Raw genomic sequence first — 20913 nt, 5'->3', positions numbered from 1 at the left:
TGTTGGAAGTGGGAGACGGGGTTAGGCGAAGTGTTGGCCGCGCAGAGAAAAAGGGAGCGATCTGGAAAACTAGAAGGGCTGGGTTTCTCCGGTTGGCTCCCCTCTGCAACCTTGTCTTGGCTCCTAGGTCTTTCCCGGGCGCTGTGTGACACATACCAGCAGGAAAGCCCTTCCGTTTTGGTCGGGGGGATTCGCCAAGGGAAAGCCGGGAGCAGGTACCCCCCGCCCGGGTCTCTCCAGGTCTCTGGCCTCTCCGGGCGCAGGTGTCTTTTCCTGGCAGTTCCAGAGCGCATGGAAAAGGAAAAGAGCTGCAGCGAACCCCGCAGCTCTTAGGGTAGCAAATCTCCCCCGGCCGGTGTGACTGTAAAACGGCCTTGCTGGGGCTGGTAACCCCCTGGCAGGCAGGTCCGACCAGTGCCGGGTCAGATCCGTGCCGGCCACAGCGACCAGTTGTTGTTTTGGCTTCAGAAGCTCCTGCTTTTTCTCCCGAGTCCCATCGGGGCGCTCTCTCCTGCCCGCACCCAGCGGGGGGAGTGTGCCTGCGGGGCTCGGGAAACTCTCCCCTGGGGCAAGAGGGCCGGGGCTGCTCGACGGAGAGCAGCCGTGTACAGAGCTCCCTGGAGCCCTGGCTCCGTGCCCTGGGCTGGGGCAGGGACGCTGGAGCACTGGCGGGGGGCGGCGATCTCCACCCCGGTAGCATTGACAGGGCGGCTGGCACCAGCTTCACTTCGCGTGGGACCTCGGGCCGCTCCGGTTCTAGTTTGACATCGCTTTGAAGATTAGCCGGGGTAGCTGAAGCCAGGGGTATTAATGTGTGCATTGCCCTTCGGCTGCTCCTGCCCCGTGCCCAGCCGGGGGCAGATCTCTGTCACCCCCGGGGTTGGGGGAGACAAGCCAGCGACTGCGAGATGGCACGGCAGCCCAACCAGAGACAGGCCCGCGGTCTGCGAGTTTTGCTCCCCGTGAAATAACACCTATCCGAGGGCCGAGCTGTTGCTGTAACTCTGTTCAGGTGAAGCAGGGCCCTGAGAACCAGCAGCAAAAACCAGGCTCCGGGCGGGACTGTTCCTGACTGCAAGAGAAGAAGAAACCGCCGTCTGCGGCCTTTCCGGCGTGTCCGGCTTTCCCCTGGGGAAGCCGGGCTCGGGGCTGCCCTCTCGCTCGGCTCCCTGGGGGCGAATGACTCCATAGAGCCGGGGCCCTTCCCTGCCCCCTGCAACCGGCCCTGGGGTCCCCCCTCCGCATTGCGTAGTATTCCCGCTCCATCCTTCCCCTCCGAACCGCTCTACCTAGGAAAGGAGAATCGCTCTGCAGAGCAAACGAGCTGGGCCTGGGGGATCAAAGAGAGCCGCTTTCTCGTGCTGGGCCGCGGGTGGACGTGCAGCGCCGGGATTACCACCGTAACTAACGCCACTTCCTACCGGCTCCGCCATCCACCCTCCCCGCGCCCTCTCGCCGATGTGTCCAGTCGCTAAAGAATCCGCCCCGGGTCCTGTGTGCAGGTGACAGACACAGGGTGCTCCCAGCCTGCCGGAGCAGGCACCTGGGGCTCGCCATCGATCACCCCTCTAGCAACCCGCCCTGCTGCGAGCATCTTCCCGGCTGCGCCTGACCTCCCTCCCGCAGCCCCTGGCTGGGCAGCCCGGGGGCCTCCCTGGGGCGCTGCCCGTCAGCGGTGACTGTCCCGTACCCCGTTGCCAAAGGAGAGTCTTTCTCTCCGCGGCAGGTTTTTACGGGCGCCGCGCAGGCCGGCTAGGGGAAGGGGAGCGGCGCGGATCACAGCTTCGGCTTGCAAAGCCCCAGGGCCAAGGGGGTGTCCTTCCAAAGCGCCGCTTGCTCAGTGGAGAGCGGCCTGTGCTCAGCTAGCACCGATCCCCTGGGGCAGCAGCGGGTTCCGCTTCTCCCTGAGCAGCTGGTTTCAGCGCCCAGCCGAGAGCAGGCCGGCCTGGCCCGGCAGCCCCGGGATCTGTCCGTGGTGCTGAAGCGGGACTATGGCCTTTCCGAGCAGCGGGTTTCCAGAGGCGCCTGTTGGCCGGATCCTCGGCCCTGGCGGCGGGTGAGTTCAGAGCGAAGCATGGTGATGACAGCGGCTCTGGGCGCCCCACCCCACTAAAATACACCCAGTCTTCCCCCCCACACACACATCAAAATACACCCAGGCTTCCCCCCACCAAAATACACCCAGGCTTTGCTTGCGAGCTCCACACTCAAGGGAATCTCTACTCTGGGCCATTTGCACTTGCGGGGGTTCCTTCCATCCAGCCCTCCGGGGCTCGCTGGGAAACGCGAGGGCGGTTACAAGCTGTAAACCGTTTTCTCAGCTCCTCTGCAAGGTCCAGGCCTTGATCAGCACCAAGCCTGGAGAGCCGGTCTCCCCTGTTGCCACCTCTCCTGGCTGCTCGCTCTAAGCGCTAACCAGGGAGCAGGGGGCTTCGTCCAACCTCAGGTGCGCTCCCTGAAGCGGAGTCAATGCCCTTAGGAGGCTGCCGGTCTTCAGGTCTCTGAGCCTGACTTCAGTCCGGTCCTGCTTCACCGCCTGGGGTCTGCCGCTGCCCTTCGGGCCAAAGCGGGTGAGGATTTCCCAGGCTCTTTGCCGGGCCCAGTACAATGCCCTGTCCCTTTCCCCCTCCATGCCCAGGCTGGCCCACCCTCGGCCAGGACCTGTCCTCCAGCCTAGAACAGAATTCGGAGTCCCATCTCGAACGGCCCAGAACTGAAGAGCGGGACCAAAACCCCGGGGTTCGGGTGCTGTCCGTTAGGGGAGGCAAATTTCAGATCGGATGTCGATTCAGATTTTGACACTCCTTCCCCCCTCCCTTAACCTGGGTTGTCCACACCTGGAGAGGAGACGGAGCAAAATCCTTGGTCATTTCTGATGCCCGCTCCATTCTGCTTCAAGTTAAAGGCTAGAGAAGGAGGGGCAGAGAATGTGCCTCTTCAAGGAAACTGGGGGTTCATGTCTTTACTTGCTTGGCTCCAGGACATTAGAAAGCAATTTTTAGTTTTGAAAAAAATGTAATTTGTTCCCCCAAGACTCAAGCGGGATGTGTGCCGCTTGCAGTGCATCTCGTGTGACTCAGAGCAGGGCTCTGCGGAGCGGCTAACACAAGCTGCCTGGAGGCAAAGCACGGGGGATGCTGTGTTCAGCATTTCTTAAATTCAGGTTTTGTTAACAAATAACCCGAGCAGATGCGCCCTAATGAATGGAATATCCCAGGGGTCAGATCTGTGTTGGTGTAAATCAGCATCGCTCCATTCAAGTCAATGGAACTACACAAATTTACACCATCGGAAGATCTCTGCTTAGCTGAAGGCTCTTGAATATATAGCTAGGTACATTCATTTCCTTCCTATGCTTTCAAGTTAGGATTTTCCTCCTGAAAATCCTGCTAGGCCACTTGATAATTATGTACGAAATCCCTGAAGATCTGCTCCACCTCCCATCGAAGTTAATGGAAAGATAGATGCTCATTGATTTAAAGGGGAGCAGAATCAGCTACTGGCTGTGAATGGAGCTGTACAGATGTGTGGGGATTAAAGGGGGGACTTGGAAAGGCACAAAGGCACTGAACTGCCAAAATCCATCTGCCTTTCAATGACAGTGGAGGCCTGAATGCCATTTGTGCCTGAGAAATTCCCCCACCCACCTCCCAGGCAAGGCCCCTGCCCCCAAAGAATTTACAACCTGAGTTTAGCTATAACACTACTAGTGATAACCTAGCTGAGGAGCTGATCCTATAAGCTGTTCTTTTTTTTTTTGCTAACGAGTCTGTATTTGCATTTCAGGTCAGTAGTGGATCTGTATAAAGGCTCAGGAAATCTGCCTAAATGTTTAAATCAGTGACTGAAAACTATGTATAGTAACTGATAAGTCATGTGCGCGCGGCTTGCATACATTAACATTTACCTTTCCTGAGTAAGGAGAATACTGTTCAATACCGTCACAATCAGTTCATGCTGTGAGCCGGATATGTACAGAAACCATGATGGTGGCATTCTGCTCGTGCATGGATACAATAACTGTGGCATCAAAACAACTTGATGTGGATTATCTGGTCACTCATTTATGTCCATAAATAAACATGTTCTGGCCTAAAAATAGAGAGATCCATAAGCCAGTGCCGTTGCTGAAACTAAGGGAATGTGTGTTTGCTCGCATCAGCCTGTTCCAAATGAATTTCATAGCACAATGTGGAGTGCCTGAACCAATGTACTCTTATGTTACAATATCATCTGGTTGAACATCACCATACACTGCAGCTGTAAAGCAAGCAGTGCTAAGTACCAATATGGCAATGTATTAATGTTCGGCACATGTGCGTGACTGGATGTAGCATGGATGTAGATTTGGATACACCTGTTATGAGGTATACAAACGGTTTATAGATGCAGTACTTGGGTATATGAGTGTTGCATATGTAAGAAATCTCTATATATTTAGGCTAATACTTTGCCTTTCTATATCTCCCTTTATCTGAGGATCTCAAAGCACTTTATAAACAATTAATTGGGCTTTACAACTCCATGTATTATCCCCATTGTACAGACAATGAGGCCCACATTTTCAGAGGTCCTAAGACCCTGCAACTCTTATTGATTTGTGAGGGGAGTCTGTGAATGCTCCGAGACTTTTAAAATTGGATCCTCTCTCCAATTGGACCCCCCCTAAAAAAATGGAGGCATCCAAAAATTAGTGAACACTTGAAAATGTGGGCCTGGCCAGGTTTATGGAGAAAAGGTGAGACTGGAATTCTGGGCTCTTCAGTGCCTCTGCATCTCTCAATAGTAGTGTAAAAACATCTCCCTGAGTAGATCCACAGGGCACAAATTGGCCCAGACTGAAGAGTTCATCTGCTCCTGCTCTTTATTTGCCCCCTCTCTCCAGTGTACAGTAGACTTTGGTTTGCAGTATCCTGCTTATTTCCGCATCAACCAGAAGTGATGACACAAGTGCAGGATTATGCCATCCGAGCCTGGGAGTAAGCATCCAGAACAGATACACTCTGAGGGCCCGATCCTGCCTCTCTCACTCAGGTTGAGTTGTAACTTTCTTGGGATTTGATTTGTGCTCTGCATCCAGCACTCAGTACAAATGTTTTCATGTACCACAGTGGGTGCGGGATCAGGCCATTGCAGACTAGTCTGGTTGAAACCATTGGGACTACTTGCTAGGTAAGGCACTGCTCAGCATGAGTGAGGTGCCCAAACTTAGCCTTGAAGAAATGTTTGTTGTCCAAAATGCCTTTCCACCAGAAGACTAACTCTCAGGAACAGAAGACTGGACGGGACCTCCTAGGTCATAGAGTCCAGACCTCATAGTGCTAGAGTGGCCTCCTGGGTTATAGAATCCATTCTCCAGCTTTTGCAGGCAGTGCTGTCATATGGTGGTGTTCATAAACTCATCAAGGTCCATCTCCAAACTACTGACAACCTCTTTTACTTGTAAATCTCCGCTAACCAAGAAAAGGGAACAAAACCCCAAACACCCCACCCCCAAAACCCAACAAACAAAAACCCTTCCTCCAGCAGAACTTTGAGCCTGTAAAGGGAAATGCCGGAGACTCCATATAGTTCACTGGGGATTTTGCTGTTGATTTTGCGTGGAAGACATTCAGGTGCTACAGGGATGGATGGTGTATAAACCCCTAAGATAAAAGAAACTGAGATTCTGGGCCTGAATCATCACTGCTCTACACCTTGCACCATCATTTGCACCAGTGAAAAGTGGGAGCATAAGGCTACTGGATCCAAATGGCAGCACCACACACTCACTCTCCACTGGTGTAAATAATGGCTCAAGGTGAAAGGCAATGGTGAAGCTGGCCCCCTGCTTTTATGCCCAAGTCCCTAGAGATCGAAGTAGCGATGTTGGGTGGGAACAGGAGAACATGAGCATTTGGAGGAATTATCTCCAAATGGAATGCTTCCATAAGGAACTGGCTGCAAATCTTGAATGCCACTCTGTCTTGCTAAATGACGGCGCTTCAAACCAAGAAACCATAACTCCTGCCAGGAGAAGCTTGACTTTTTCATGAGGATTTTAAATAGTGATATGAGTCATTCTTTCTAAAAGTCTGTGACAATGAAGTTTATTATCATTTTCTGTCTTAATTAGGCTGCTTCTCTCTCAGGCTTGTTATATTACGAGCATTTAACAGGGAACTAGGAAGATTTCTGAGAGTCAGCAGGAAAAAGAATGTAAGACAGTCTCTGGGCTTCTGTGAAATTAGTCCTAAGCTTTATCCCTGGAACATCTTAAGTTGAGATTTCTGCCATTGACTTTATTGCTTCTGGCTGGCTGGCTGCATTAGAGCGATTAAAGTTTCAGCCAACCTGCTGCAACTTAAATATCTATTAAAATGGAAACATATTTTCTTTCCTGTGCCTTGATTGGATTTCAAAGCCATATATCAAGTTATATTTTCTCATTTATTTCCCATCCATCTCTTGTACTTTTGGTAAGAGTTGTGGACAAACTGTTGTCATATCAGCATAGATCCATTTGTCAAATTGGAGCCTCAGATAAAATTCCATTCCCTTTGGGAAATTGATATCAATGAAAATTATGTTCTGCAGATGGGCCCATACTAAATAAGAGCTTTAATTTTGCTTATGGATGGGGTGGAATTGGCTATTTTATCCAAATAGTTTCAATATCACATTTCAGATGCAAAACAGAAAACAAACACACACTGTATGAAACAGTGAAATAGAAGCGATCTTCAATATCACATTTCAGATGCAACTCCCCCCAAGCCACTTATGAAATGGAAGTGGCAATCATGTTATTGAAATATGTTTAGCCCTGTAACTCTAAAAAAGCTGTTTCCATCATCAACATAGTTGTCTTGGCAACATTAAAATTTATTTCTCTCAATCTGCTTAGACAGCTGCAGGTTATTTCACTATATTTCAAACAAACTCCAATGGCACGTTATATATAGGATCCAATCTTGCTCCCGTTGAAGGTCAGATCCTACTGTGATAGGCACTACCGCTGATTTCACTGGGAATGTGTAGGAATGCTGTACAGATGAAATACAATTGGCTGGTATTACAAGACCTGTTGGTTTCCTGGACTTGGCATTACTTTGTCGTGGAATGCACTGAGTGATGATGATGATTCAGATAAATATGAAACCATGTCCTAGTAATTGAACAAATGTACATTTGTTCACACTGAAGAAATACTGTACCACTTGGATTCAGTTCAACTATATTGGGATGAGGAAACATGTACTGCTTTAATTTCATGAAAACAAAGCCCTGATTAGAGACTAACGTATTCTCTTAGGAAACGAACCCAGATTTATTTATATCAGAAAGTAGGCAATAGTTTTATTAACTGCTTTCCTGCTGGTGCCCATTCTATATACATCCATAATGAATACACACTGGCTGTACTGCTAAATACATCAGGCTAAGCATCTTAAGGTTAACAGACGGCAAATGTGAATAAGAATGGCCATACTGGGTCAGACCAAAGGTCCATCCAGCCCAGTATCCTGTCCTATGACTGTGGTCAATGCCAGGTGCCCCAGAGGGAATGAACCTAACAGGCAATGATCAAGTGATCTCTCTCCTGCCATCCATCTCCACCCTCTGACAAACAGAGGCTAGGGACACCATTCCTTACCCATCCTGGCTAACAGCCATTCATGCACTTAACCTCCATGAATTTATCCAGTTCTCTTTTAAATGCTGCTATAGTCCCAGCCTTCACAACCTCCTCAGGCAAGGAGTTCCACAAGTTGACTGTGCGCTGTGTGAAGAACTTCCTTTGATTTGTTTTAAACCTGCTGCCTATTAATTTCATTTGGTGGCCCCTAGTTATTGTATTATGGGAATAAATAAATAACTTTTCCTTATCTACTTCCTCCACATCACTCATGATTTTATATACCTCTATCATGTCCGCCCCTTAGTCTCCTCTTTTCCAAGCTGAAAAGTCCTAGCCTCTTTAATCTTTCCTCATATGAGACCCGTTCCAAACCCCTAATCATTTTAATTGCCCTTCTCTGAACCTTTTCTAGTGCCAGTATATCTTTTTTGAGATGAGGAGACCACATCTGTATGCAGTATTCAAGATGTGGGTGTACCATCAATTTATATAAGGGCAATAATATATTCTCCGTCTTATTCTCTATCCCCTTTTAATGATTCCTAACATCCTGTTTGCTTTTTTGACCGCCTCTGCACACTGCATGGACGTCTTCAGAGAACTATCCACAATGATGCCAAGATCTTTTTCCTGATTTGTTGTAGCTAAATTAACCCCCATCATATTGTATGTATAGTTGGGGTTATTTTTTCCATTGTGCATTACTTTACATTTATCCACATTAAATTTCATTTGCCATTTTGTTGCTCAATCACTTAGTTTTTTGAGATCTTTTGGAAGTTCTTCACAGTCTGCTTTGGTCTTAACTATCTTGAGCAGTTTAGTATCATCTGCAAACTTTGCCACCTCGCTTTTTACCCCTTTCTCCAGATCATTTATGAATAAGTTGAATAGGATTAGTCCGAGGACTGACCCTGGGGGAACACCACTAGTTATCCCTCTCCATTCTGATAATTTACTGTTTATTCCTACCTTTTTGTTCCCTGTTTTTTAACCAGTTCTCAATCCATGAAAGGACCTTCCCTTTTATCCCATGACAACTTAATTTACGTAAGAGCCTTTGGTGAGAGACTGTGTCAAAGGCTTTCTGGAAGTCTAAGTACACTATGTCCACTGGATCCCCCTTGTCCACATGTTTGTTGACCCCTTCAAAGAACTCTAATAGGTTAGTAAGACACGATTTCCCTTTACAGAAACCATGTTGACTTGCCCAACAATTTATGTTCTTCTAGGTGTCTGACGATTTTACTTTACTATTGTTTCAACTAATTTGCCCAGTACTGATGTTAGACTTACCAGTCTGTAATTGCCGGGATCACCTCTAGAGCCCTTTTTAAATATTGGCGTTACATTAGCTATATTTCAGTCACTGGGTACAGAAGCTGATTTAAAGGACAGGTTACAAACCATAGTTAATAGTTCCACAACTTCAGATTTGAGTTCTTTCAGAACTCTTGAGTGAATGCCATCTGGTCCCAGTGACTTGTAAGTGTTGAGTTTATCAATTAATTCCAAAACCTCCTCTAGTGACACTTCAATCTGTGACAGTTCCTCAGATTTGTCATCTACAAAAGCTGGCTCAGGTTTGGAAATCTCCCTAACATCCTCAGCCGTGAAGACTGAAGCAAAGAATCCATTTAGTTTCTCCACAATAACTTTATCGTCTTTAAGCACTCCTTTTGTATCTCAATCATTCAGGGGCTCCACTGGTTGTTTAGCAGGCTTCTTGCTTCTGATGTACTTAAAAAACATTTTGTTATTACCTTTGGAGTTTTTGGCTAGCCGTTCTTCAAACTTCTCTTTGGCTTTTCTTATTACATTTTTACACTTAATTTGGCAGTGTTTATGCTCCTCTCTATTTACCTCACTAGGATTTGACTTCCACTTTTTAAAAGATGCCTTTTTATCTCTCACTGCTTCTTTTACATGGTTGTTAAGCCACAGTGGCTCTTGTTTACTTCTTTTACTGTGTTTCTTAATTTGGGGTATACATTTAAGTTGGGCCTCTATTATGGTGCTTTAGAAAGCGTCCATGCAGCTTGCAGGGATTTCACTTTAGTCACTGTACCTTTTAATTTCTGTTTAACTAACCCCCTCATTTTTGCATAGTTCCCCTTTTTTAAATGAAATACCACAGTGTTGGGCTGTTGAGATGTTCTTCCTGCCACAGGGATGTTAAATGTTGTTATATTATGGTCACTATTTCCAAGCTTTCCTGTTATAGTTCCCTCTTGGACCAGCTCCTGCACTCCACTCAGACTAAATCGAGAGTTGTCTCTCCCCTTGTGGGTTCCCGTACCAGCTGCTCCGAGAAGCAGTCATTTAAAGTATCAAGAAATTTTGTCTCTGCATTTCGTCCTGAGATGACATGTTCCCAGTCAATATGGGGATAATTGAAATCCCCCTCTATTATTGAGTTCTTAATTTGGATAACCTCTCTAATTTCCCCTAGCATTTCATCATCACTATTACTGTCCTGATCAGGTGATCAATAATAGATCCCTAATGTTATATTCTTATTAGAGCATGAAATTGCTATCCATAGCGATTCTATGGAACATGTAGATTCACTTAAGATTTTTACTTCATTTGATTCTACATTTTCTTTCACATATAGTGCCACTACCCCACAACCTGTTCTGTCCTTCTGATATATTTTGTACCCCGGAATGATTGTGTCCCATTGATTGCTCTCAGTCCACCAGGTTTTTGTGATGCCTATTATATGAATATCCTCCTTTATCACAAGGCACTCTAGTTCACCCGTCTTATTATTTAGACTTCTAGCATTTGTGTACCAGCACTTTAAAAACTTGTCACTATTTACTTGTCCCTATAAAATCAGGACATCTGGTCACTCTAAAGTATCTGGACTGTGCACTTGACTTCTCCATTGGGAAGAACAGGAGAAGAATCCTTCCCATCCCTCAAATGGGCTGCAGAATGGCAACACCGCTTACTGCACTCAGCGATTGCCAGGGGCTCCATGGCCCTAGATCTCCCCACCTCTCCCTCCATGTTGTACATAGTGGTAGAGACTCCATGCCTCCCCCTGCATGTGGCTGCCCAGGCAGCTTCCACGGATCTGAGCATAGGGTACACACTGCAGCCTCTTTCTCCTCTACTCTATGCAGCAGAACCCCACCAGTTACATTATCAGCGAGCCCCCCCAAACCTATAGAGGAATAGGCAAGAGTTGTCCCCTGAGATTATATCCCAGCATCCTTCCTTAGGCACAACTTCCACTGAAATTGGTGGGAGCTTTGGCTGAGTAAGAACTGAAGGATCCAGTGATTTCAGTGGGATGTTAAATGGTGACAGTAGCATATTGGGCGTGGTGGAGGCAGAGCAGGGAAAGAGTTAAAGTGCACTGCTACAGCCTGCATGGACTGGCTAGGTAAATTCCAGCGGTCCCACCAAATACTGGGATAGTCACTGGCAGAAAAGTAATAGCCGGGTATCAGTAAGCACGGAGCACTGGCAACGGCAAATAAAATCATTTCCTTTACCTGTAGGTGCAAGTCAGCCTTACAAAACAGTCAGGAAAATGTACCAGCCCAGACACACGATTTACTTTCCTCCCCTTTATTCTGTTGACTGATAACAACATGCATAACGTTTTACTTGCCTGCCAAAGTAATATTCCCCTGTTCAAAGTGGATTTTTGCAAGCCTGGGGTAGACGGATATTTGGGATTGTTGCAAAAATATCGTCATGAGAGCAAAAAGGCCTGGGTACCGTGTATATATGTATCACTGCAATTGTTTGAAATGGAATGGCAGTCTGTGCAAAGCAGCTGGCAAGAGTACAGATGACTGTCAGTGAATCATCTCAGTGCTCCATTTTCAGATCCACGAACGCAGGTTTACAGTAGCTATGCATATGTTGCATCCCATTGCTCTTCATCAGACTCACTAAAGCTCCATGGCTTGTAAAAATTAAACCGGCATAAATCTGTCAGCTCTGGGGCTCTTTGTCTGACCATATCAATCCCATGAAAACTGATTTAAACAAGACAATAGTGTGCATTTAAAGCTGGCACATAAAAATGTAAGCCATTAACATAGCCAAGATATATGAGGGAGAGGACTTAATTGCTTTTCTGAAGGCCTGGGTAAAGTAAGTGTCATTCCTGAGGGCAGGTGTGTAATGTGTGTCTACCTCTGGTAGCTTGGAACTGATGGCTGGGGTAGTTAGGGGACTGTACATTACCACATAAGATTGATTTGCCTCCTGTCTTGCTTTTAAATAAAATCAGCCAATTAACATATGTGCTGGATTTTATTACTTAGGATGGTATCTGGAGACTCTAAAAGCTTTTCTTATCAGTTTCCGTGGGATTTGGGGTTTCTTAAACCAAGGACCGCCAAGCTGTTTTGATTTTTATGCCTCACCAACCATTAGCTCTTACCCAGGTTCCAATTCTGCTACCGTCGACCATGCTGACTGGGAGTTCGGTCTCCGAATAGTCCCACTGAAATCAAAGCAGCTGCGCAGGGGGTAATGTACCACTCGCTGGGAGTGAGTGGATCAAAATGCAGCCCAGAGTTAATCCCTTTCAGCAAAGGTTCTGAAAGCGCGTCACAAACCATTAAACCTTGCAACACCTTCATGAAGCGGGTTGATACTGTTACATGTGGGGAAGGAAACTGAAGTGGAGAGGTGAACTGATTTTGTCCATGGTCATGAAGGGCAGCCTGTAAGAGAATGCAAGAGTGCTGGTTCACAATCCCGTTTTGTTCTGACCGTTGGCTGCCTAACCTGGCATCCCTGGAGTGTCAGCATATTTATTTTGGGTCTCACTAGACCACAGTAATGTGTGCATGTTGCCAAGTCTGCATCCTACAGCACAGCACAGCCACTGCTATCAATAGCAGCAATTCTTTATGAGGGGGTTGCAGCATGTGTGCGTATGTGAGTGAGTGAGTGTGTGTGTGTTGCCATTAAATGGATGCACTCTTAGGTTTTTCTGTGGCTGCCATTACTGTAATATTGGAGCAGCTCACTCGGTCCAATGTTTTTATCATCACACCACCCCGGGGAGGCAGGGCAGTGCTATTATCCACATTTGACAGATGTGGAACTGAGGCCCAGTGAGACGAAGTGACTGATTTACCCAAGATCACATAGGCAGCCTGTGGCAAAGCAAGGAATAAACCCTGGGTATCCCGAATCATAGGCTAGTGTACTATTTAAACTGGTTCTCTTTCATATGGAAATGAGAAGAGGATCATCCATCAATGTGGCATATGTTTACTGCATTCAAAGCAAATCCCGCTCACCGTATTCACGAGTAACATCAACGGGAGTAGGCAGGATTTGATCCCTAATAAATTTAATGCTATGATCACTGGTTCTCTGAATTGATGCTTTTAGATTCATTGATCACAGATGACGTATTTTTGCTTGTACTAATAATTCTAAAGATAACTAATGTGGACCATTAACTAGCACTGTTTTGCCATCCCATTAGGATGTACTGCATGTCTCCCTTGCTTTCCATTAATGCAACACTTCAGCTTTGGTCCAAAATTTGTCCTCTCCATTCTTAAAAGGAGTTGTGAAAGATCATAGGACCTGTTGTGCAGGGAGCCAACAAACGCAATAAGGAAGATCGGTTTAGTGAGAATCCACTTCAGATAGAAAACTGATGTCTTATTTTCCCTGCTGTCCCCTCTGCCTGGAACCCCCTTCCTGTCCCAGTCCCACATGCCTCCATTTAAATGTTTATAAACAACTCTTTGCACTCAGATGGCACTGTTTTCACTTCCAAGCACTTTGCAAACATTAGAAACCTTACTATGTCTCTGTTAGGTCAACATATCCCCATTGTAGAGAGGGGGAAACTGAGGCACAGAGTAATCACTTGAGTACAAGGTCACACACAGACAATATCTGATCCAATCAGCACTGAAAAACACTTGTCCTCTCATCTTTCCCCGGGAAGGTTGGAAGGAATCCTTACTCCTTATTTCCATCCAACTCCTCCTCTTTCTGGAAGGGCTTTGCCCCAACAGACCTTCCTTAACTTTGGGGGGCATGTAAGGAAAATATTTAAATGTTAAATTTAAAAAAATCTTGGGTTTAGGGGCAAATATGCAAAGCGGGGTGTGAAAAATAACTTTGGCCTAAATTCTGCTTCGTTGTACGCATGCAACTTCCTGGCCTCTTTTCAATCACAGAAAGCCATTGCCATCTGATGCACACCCAGGAGTCTCTCTGAAATGTAACTGGGGCCCACAGATCAGCTCCTGGTGGGAAAGTGTTTGAATCACACAAGGCATCCTTGTAGCTGGGTCTCTGAAGCCTCTCTGCTGAAACTGCAAGGTGCAGGGGTGCCAAGGACTGAGTGGGTCACAGAAACTGAATTGGCTTCTAATCTTTAGCCGTGGGCCCCTCCGGGAAGGTCTGGGGCATGTTACTGGGACAACGCTGAACAGGAGCTGTGCTGAGTCCATGGCATCCCAGCTCCGTGGATAAGTCCCCAGGCCTGACAATCTGGCACCTTCCACAAACTAATTTCTCAAAAGATGTTGACCTCCTTTGTAAAGTGCTCTAAGATTTACGGGTGAAAAGCTCTGTATAAGAGCTAGGCCTGAGTATTGTTTGTTACAAACAAAGGATTAGATTCAAATGCTTTACTAAGGAAGAAATTACCGGAGTTCTGCAGCATGTAGAATCTGAAGGATATTGTGAGCTGTGTGCACAAGTGTAGCAAATGCATGAAACAATCGGCACTGCGTGGAGCCTCTGGAGCTGTTCCTTAGGCTTCCCCCTTGGAGCATTTGCCAGGAATCGGTGTTTCTTATTGCTCCCTCTGACTTCTCCCTGAAAACATGTCTCAGCTGATTGACATGTGATGGCCTCTAATGGGCTCTTGTGTGTCTAGGCAAACATTTATAAGGGGCATGTGTTGACAAGCAGATTCCTAGATTGAGAGCTTGGCCCCTCATTCCCCAAGTACTATGTAGGTGGCACAATCTGCGCTCTCTAGCTTCCCTATAACGATACCTGCTGGGCTTTTAGGAGGGACATTGACTAGGCTGGAGAAGACTCAGAGAGACAGATGGGGTTGATTCTGATATTTGTTTACAGCCAGGAGACACTCCACTGAATTGGACAGAGTTGCATCTGTGTAAAACCAGCATGAGTGAGATCAGAATCCAGCCTAAGGTTTCTGTATAGAGATTGGGAAAGTTGCATAAGGGGAAAAGCAAGGAGAAGTCTGACATACGGGTAATTCGTTCTGACTGCATGAGGACCTGTCAGAGCTGCAGGATGTTAAGATAGCAAAACCCAGGGCCTGTCTAGGCTTTGCACATGAATTTCTAGCAGGTGAGGAGAAATTCTGTTTGATTTCTCGCTGTACTTTATAATTCTGTAGGAAACAACTGAAAATTAGGAGTTCAGGAGAAGTGAGAGGCTCGACATTTATTTGCAGGATAGGAAGATTTTTGTGAGTGGGTGCAGTGTCAAAATATGTTTCTTAAACAGCTTTCAGTGATGGGTGGGGAAGCAACATTGACACCTCTTTGCCCAGAGCACAATTTCCTGGGCAAACAAATCAGATTGGCGGCATTAAGGACTATGGGTCTGATTTTTGCTGGAACTCAGTACTTAGTGGCTCAGTGTAGGCACCTGAATGCAGGGGCTTCATTTCCAGACGTGCTTCGCATCCAGCTGCTGCCATTGCTCTGTGGGAGTGCAGCACTTCTGGGAATGTGGCTGAGGTCTCAGCTTGCCCTTTGTCTCTGAGGAACTGGTTTGGCCACTCCTCATCCTTCCTTGGAAAACATTTTTAGTCATGATTTTAGCTTATGTGTATAGAGTCACCTGTAACGCTGCTAGCTGCATTTTGCCATGATATTATTGATCAGCAAATTGAGTTTTTAAATGATATCTCACAAGGCACACCTTGTACAAACATACGAACGGCTGTACTGGGTCAGACCAAAGGTCCATCCAGCCCAGTATCCTGTCTACCAACAGTGGCCAATGCCAGGTGCTCCAGAGGGAGTGAACCTAACAGATAATGATCAAGTGATCTCTCTCCTGTCATCCATCTCCACCCTCTGACAAACAGAAGCTAGGGACACCATCCCTTACCCATCCTAGCTGATAACAATTAATGGACTTAACCTCCATGATTTTATCCAGTTCTCTTTTAAATGCTGTTATAGTTAACATTATTAACACAGGGGTATATATTAGTAGGGTGCAAACACAGGGGTATATTCTTTCATGGTGGTGTTTGAAGAACTGATTCCTACCAGATCACTTGCTGGTGTTGGGGAAAGGGGTGGCCTGGTAAGCTTTTTGGTATGTATGTAGGTTCTTTTATGGCTTTTAATGTTCTCTCTTTAATGCTTTCACCTTAAGAATAAATGTGCTTGCTTAGAAAGAGCTGTGTGATAACTCATCACCGTGGGCAGTTACGTTCATAGCTTTTGAAGCATAAGCAAAATGCAGGTGCTGGCCTGATTATGCAGTCTGGCTTGTTGGGGATATCACAAGGTAGGCAGGGAACTGCACAGCCTGGAAAAACGCTGGTCAGCATGGAAAAAAACGTGGGTCTGTGCCCCAGAGAGGACTGCTGGGAGCCGGGCACCTAAGAGTGGGTGCCCTCAGGGGACCACAGAGTGGTATAGGTACAGTTACCATGAACTGTGGCAGTGGCCACTGCATTTATGTACCTAGATAAGTGCTGGGATCCTCTGAACATTTGGTCTGCATGGTCTCAAAAGATCTGTGGAGGTGGATCTTCAGACCTCAAAGGTAAAATATAGTGGTTTGGGCAGAGGCCTTGGGAGTTGTGGGCTCCTGTATCCTTACCGTTGCTCTTTCTATGACCTTGGCCAAGTCACTTTGGCTGTCACAGACTGTGGATGCCCGACGTAAAACTCCTTGGGCCTGGTATTCAGATATGTTGAGTCCCTATGGCCCCCAGTGACGTCAGTTGGAGTTATTGCTGATTTACACGAGTGTGAGATCAGGATCTGGCCTCTTCCGTGTCTGCTTCCCCCACCTGCCACATGGGGATAATAGACATACTGCCTGCCTCATGTTCAAGGATTAAGTCAGTAAATGTCTGGGGATTGCTCCCAAAGTGCTAACTCGTTGGTATCCCAGTTGTGCCTAGGGACTGGTTTCAGACCAGGACCCCATTGTTCTAGGCACCGTGTGACCGCAGAACAAAAAGACACCACCCCACACACACACACACCCAAGGAGCTGACAAGCTAGATGCTGTTGCTGTGTAAACTAGCGGTTATCCACCTCGACAATTACATTGCTCGTGCGGCATGCACGCTGATTGTAGAGTCTTGTTTACAGCCCTGTATTACTAAGCTAGCCTGTCTCGTACTCCTCTCCTCTCCTGTGAGCTTGGGGGCAGGGGAGAAGGACCATGGGCGGCCCCGCAAGACAGCCCAGGCAGAAGTAACCTCAGGCACAACCCCTGGACAGACCTGTCAGAGAGGCAACTCGAGAGCAGAGCTGGTTGCTTCATACAGAAGCAGCCGGTTTAGGGCAGCATCGCCCTGGCAGAAGGGCCTGTCAGGCACGAGGCTTACAGAAGGTCTGAGCTTCAGAAAGGGTCTGTGGGGAATTCCCCCTCTACCACCACCGCCGATCTTGCTCAGCTTTCGTGGCCCTGTTGTAATGCAGGTGCGATCCCCTCCCCCATCTCGATTCACCCCAGCTGGGGGGCAGATGCAGTAAGGGATGTGCCCATGTTTGGCTACCCAGGGAGCAGGGTCTCCCCTCTCTCCCACTTGCAATGAGCTGGACCCTCTCAAACAAGCCCCCATTGCAGAGAACAATGTGTGTAGTGGGAGGGCTGAGAGCCATTGAACCAAACTGTAAACCCTGCACATGATGGAAACCACTTCCAGCCAGGGGTGCAGCAGCCCCCCTAGTTCCAGCCCCTCATCCCATTGGCAGCAACTCTCTAGGCAGCTGCTGCCCTCCTGTCGCTAGCAATAGCAGGTGGCCTCCCTCCTGTGGCAGAGTGAGGGGTGATGAGACACTCTGGATACAAAAGGCTGCGAGGGAGAGGCAGAGACTATTGACCTGAGATTGCTATGAGACCCCTCTCTCCCTTCCTTTCTCAGCCTGCTTTTTGTCGCACTCTGGGCACAGCCAGTGTGTAGGAGGCTCGAAAGCAAAAGACTTTCTCTCTTCATCTTTGCTTAAATGGTTGCTGAGCGGAAGAGCTGGGAGACTCTCCAAACCCGGCCTCATTCCCCTCCTGCCTTTCCCTGGCTAGGTCTCCTTGATGCATGTTCATGAACTGAGCACTTGTTCACAGTGGAGTACGGGGAGGAAAAGGATCCTGGGACGGGAAGGGAAGCTACCTAGTGCTGGGTGCGCTGCCCTGGTTCTGATCAGGACTTAGAATAGTGGAAGTGAAATTGGGCTCTGGGTTGGGAGCGGGGGAGAGAGACAGATGGACCAACAGGGAGGGAGAAGTTGAGAACCATATGGTGCCAGCCACAAACCCTGCTGTATCACTGCTCCTTTGGATAGCTACGATGGTATCTTCTGTCCTAGTGGTGTGTGATGGGCACAGTGGAGGGGAGGTGGCGTTAGTCTGTCTAGCGTCCCATCTCTGCTACACAGGTGCAGGGGATGCTGCAGAGAGAACCATGGGGGATATTGGAGGATAAAAACCTATGTCTCAAATGCAGCAGTTGACCCCACAGCTGTCAGGGCCAGGTCCGCGTCACCTGGTCCCGAAGTACAGGGCAAGTGCCAGCCTCAGACACCAAAATGGTTAGAATAACCTGAGGGCACGGTGTGTCTCAAGTACCCCACAAGGGGGGAAGGTCCCAGAAGCCAGCTCCAGCCAGAGCCCAAGTGTCTACACTGGAGCCCCACAGCCTGAGCCCTGAGAGCCCAAGTCAGCTGAGCTGGGCCAGCTGCCAGCGTTTAACTGCAGCGTAGACGTGCCCCTAGTGACTTGAATGACCTGACCCCACAATAGGCAGGTTATGCTGCATTTGAATGGCTTGTCCCGAACTGCCATCCCCACCACCAAAGATGAGGCGTTTATGGAAGACATGTTCTGAGACCTCCCCACCCCTCCACTCATTGCATGTGTGGCTTCATTTGGTCCCAGGGAAGGGCTGTGCTCACACAACATCCTCAGGCTGCGCGGCTCAGGAGCTGGTCTCCAGCTGGAGTGGGTGAAGATCTGCCCTAGGATGGGTCAAGCCTTACCTTGACTCCAGGCACTCCCCCGAGGTCCCAGAGGGGGTGAGGCAGCTTGGAGTTCGGCCCAGAGTGTGCAGCGCAAGTTGGTTTTTCTCCTTTCACACTCAAAGGAAAGGCAGCCAAGGCCCCCAAGTGAAATGAAAATGATTTTGCCCTGGACGATTCCTCACTCCAGCTGCTCGGCAGCGTAACCCGCCTGTGTCCTAGAGTGCTGGTTAGTCTCTCTTGTGGTTCTGCAGTTCTGTGCATGGAGATGGAGTGCCAGGAGCCGAGCCTGCTTCATGCTGCGGGGGAAGAGCTGCTGGTGCCTCCCTCAGAAATATTCCCCCTCTTGGGCTGGGATCTATCGGTCTGGGCCCTTAGGTGTGTGCTCGCCCCGTCATGGTGTAATCGCAAGCCCTGGGGTGGGGGTGCTGCAGAAAGGAGTGAGGAACCTCTTGATTTCTTTCCCCTCTGAAAGCAAGGAAGGAGGCAGTGCCACTGGGCAAACAGACTTCCCCTACAGGCGCTTTGCTGGGACCATTTGTACATCGTCCCTGAAATGTATCCTGGGACTGTGGGGCCTACGAGATTCAAAGGAGACTAGAGAGTTAGGTGCCCAGCTCTGATTGGATGTCAACAGGTTTGGGGTGCCTAACTCCCTTTGGCACCTTTGAACAGCCCAGCCCAAGAGTAACAAGCAGTGTGGTGTTGGAAATCAGGGTGGGAAGGCAAAGATCATGGGGGTCTCCTCCCCTGGGAATTAACTTACACAGACACCTGCCGTTCGATGCAATTTGGCTCATTTTAAATGCAAAATAATGTTCTATGCCAGTATTTTGCTGAGCCCCTGAGTAAGCTGGCCCTGGCAGGGAGGGCGTATTGCTGTCTCCCGAGTCAGGGTCACTCCATCAGAGAAACGGCTCCAACCCTGTCCTTCATGCTGGTGGTGGAGTGTGAGCAATGTTAACCCTTTGCACATATCGCTGCAGCGTGCGACGGAGCTGCACCGCAGAGCCAGGGGGGTTAAATCTCTCAGCGTAGGATGGGCTCCAGAAAGTGGACCCTCAATACTCGAGTGGATTATTCTTTATCCTTTTGCCCTCTTATTTGTTTGGGCTGAATTGCAAATCACTCTGCCTTCCAAAGAGCTCACTTTGTATCAGTGTTGGAGAGAATGAGCTAATGCTGAGCGCCTGCTGCACATGCAAGCCAGGACTCTGCTCCTGGGAGCTCCTGTTCTTCGCCTTGCGGTCTGGCGGGGACTCGGCTCCCTCCTGCCTTGCTGGGATGCTGCTCCCATGCTGGCAGGTTTCCTCTAGGCCAGGATGTGGCCCCTGAGGTCCTGCTCGTATTGCTGCAGCAAGGTCCCCCTGGCCCGCTGGAGGGAGGGGACACTTCCCCTGCGTACGGAGTGAAGTTTATTCCAACTGTTACTATGATTGTTTTTCTCTGGAATGCATGAGAATTACTTGAATCCAGCCAACCGGCTGCTGTTTGGCAAGCTGCCTGCTCTTTCCTTTGTGCACTAGAGCAGCTGAGTGAGAACTGGCTTTCGGGAGTTAAAATCCAGAATGTGCATGGTTTGGGGGATCTGAGACCGTTTACTTTGGCATGCAAATCCTTCTATTCCAAGCACAAACAGTAGGCCACATGTGAAGCAACCGGTCCTGCCTTGAAGGAGCTCTTTAATATTCAGATTCCAGTTGCAACTAAAAGAAACTATGTCAGGACTTGGGAACAGAGAGGATAATTTTCAAAAGCATTTAGGTGACTTAGGAGGCTAAGTCCTATTTTTAAATCTAGCTTAGGCTGTAGGTGCTAAGGGCTAGTCAACACGATGCAGCAATGCACACTAGAGAGGTGTGAATTCTGCAGCTTACCAACATCTTGCACAATAAAGGGTCCACGCAGACTCTAGTGTTGCTTTAGCAGTATTGTGTTAATACGCAATAGGAACTTTTAGTGCATGCCAACAGGGCCTAGAAGGGCCAGTTAGTGTGCAGCACATTGGTGCGCTTTCGAATTCACACCCTGTCATAGTATCTTTCCCCAATCTGAACCTTAGAGTCCAAAAGTTGGGGTACCAGCATGAATTC

At 48.1% G+C, this 20913-nt stretch overlaps 2 protein-coding genes across 4 annotated transcripts in view; one reads left to right on the top strand and one right to left on the bottom strand.

Moving 5' to 3' along the window:
• The window catches only part of LOC127034846 (uncharacterized), a 299262-nt gene that overhangs the window by 185667 nt on the left and 92682 nt on the right, over window positions 1-20913 (bottom strand). The gene's annotated exons all lie outside the window — the stretch shown is intronic.
• The window catches only part of NOS1 (nitric oxide synthase 1), a 156612-nt gene that overhangs the window by 55661 nt on the left and 80038 nt on the right, over window positions 1-20913 (top strand). The window lies entirely within an intron of this gene.

This window comes from Gopherus flavomarginatus, chromosome 15 (assembly GCF_025201925.1).
Source record: "Gopherus flavomarginatus isolate rGopFla2 chromosome 15, rGopFla2.mat.asm, whole genome shotgun sequence".
In the NCBI taxonomy this organism is placed as follows: domain Eukaryota; kingdom Metazoa; phylum Chordata; order Testudines; family Testudinidae; genus Gopherus; species Gopherus flavomarginatus.
This window is presented reverse-complemented; position numbering and strand designations above follow the sequence as displayed.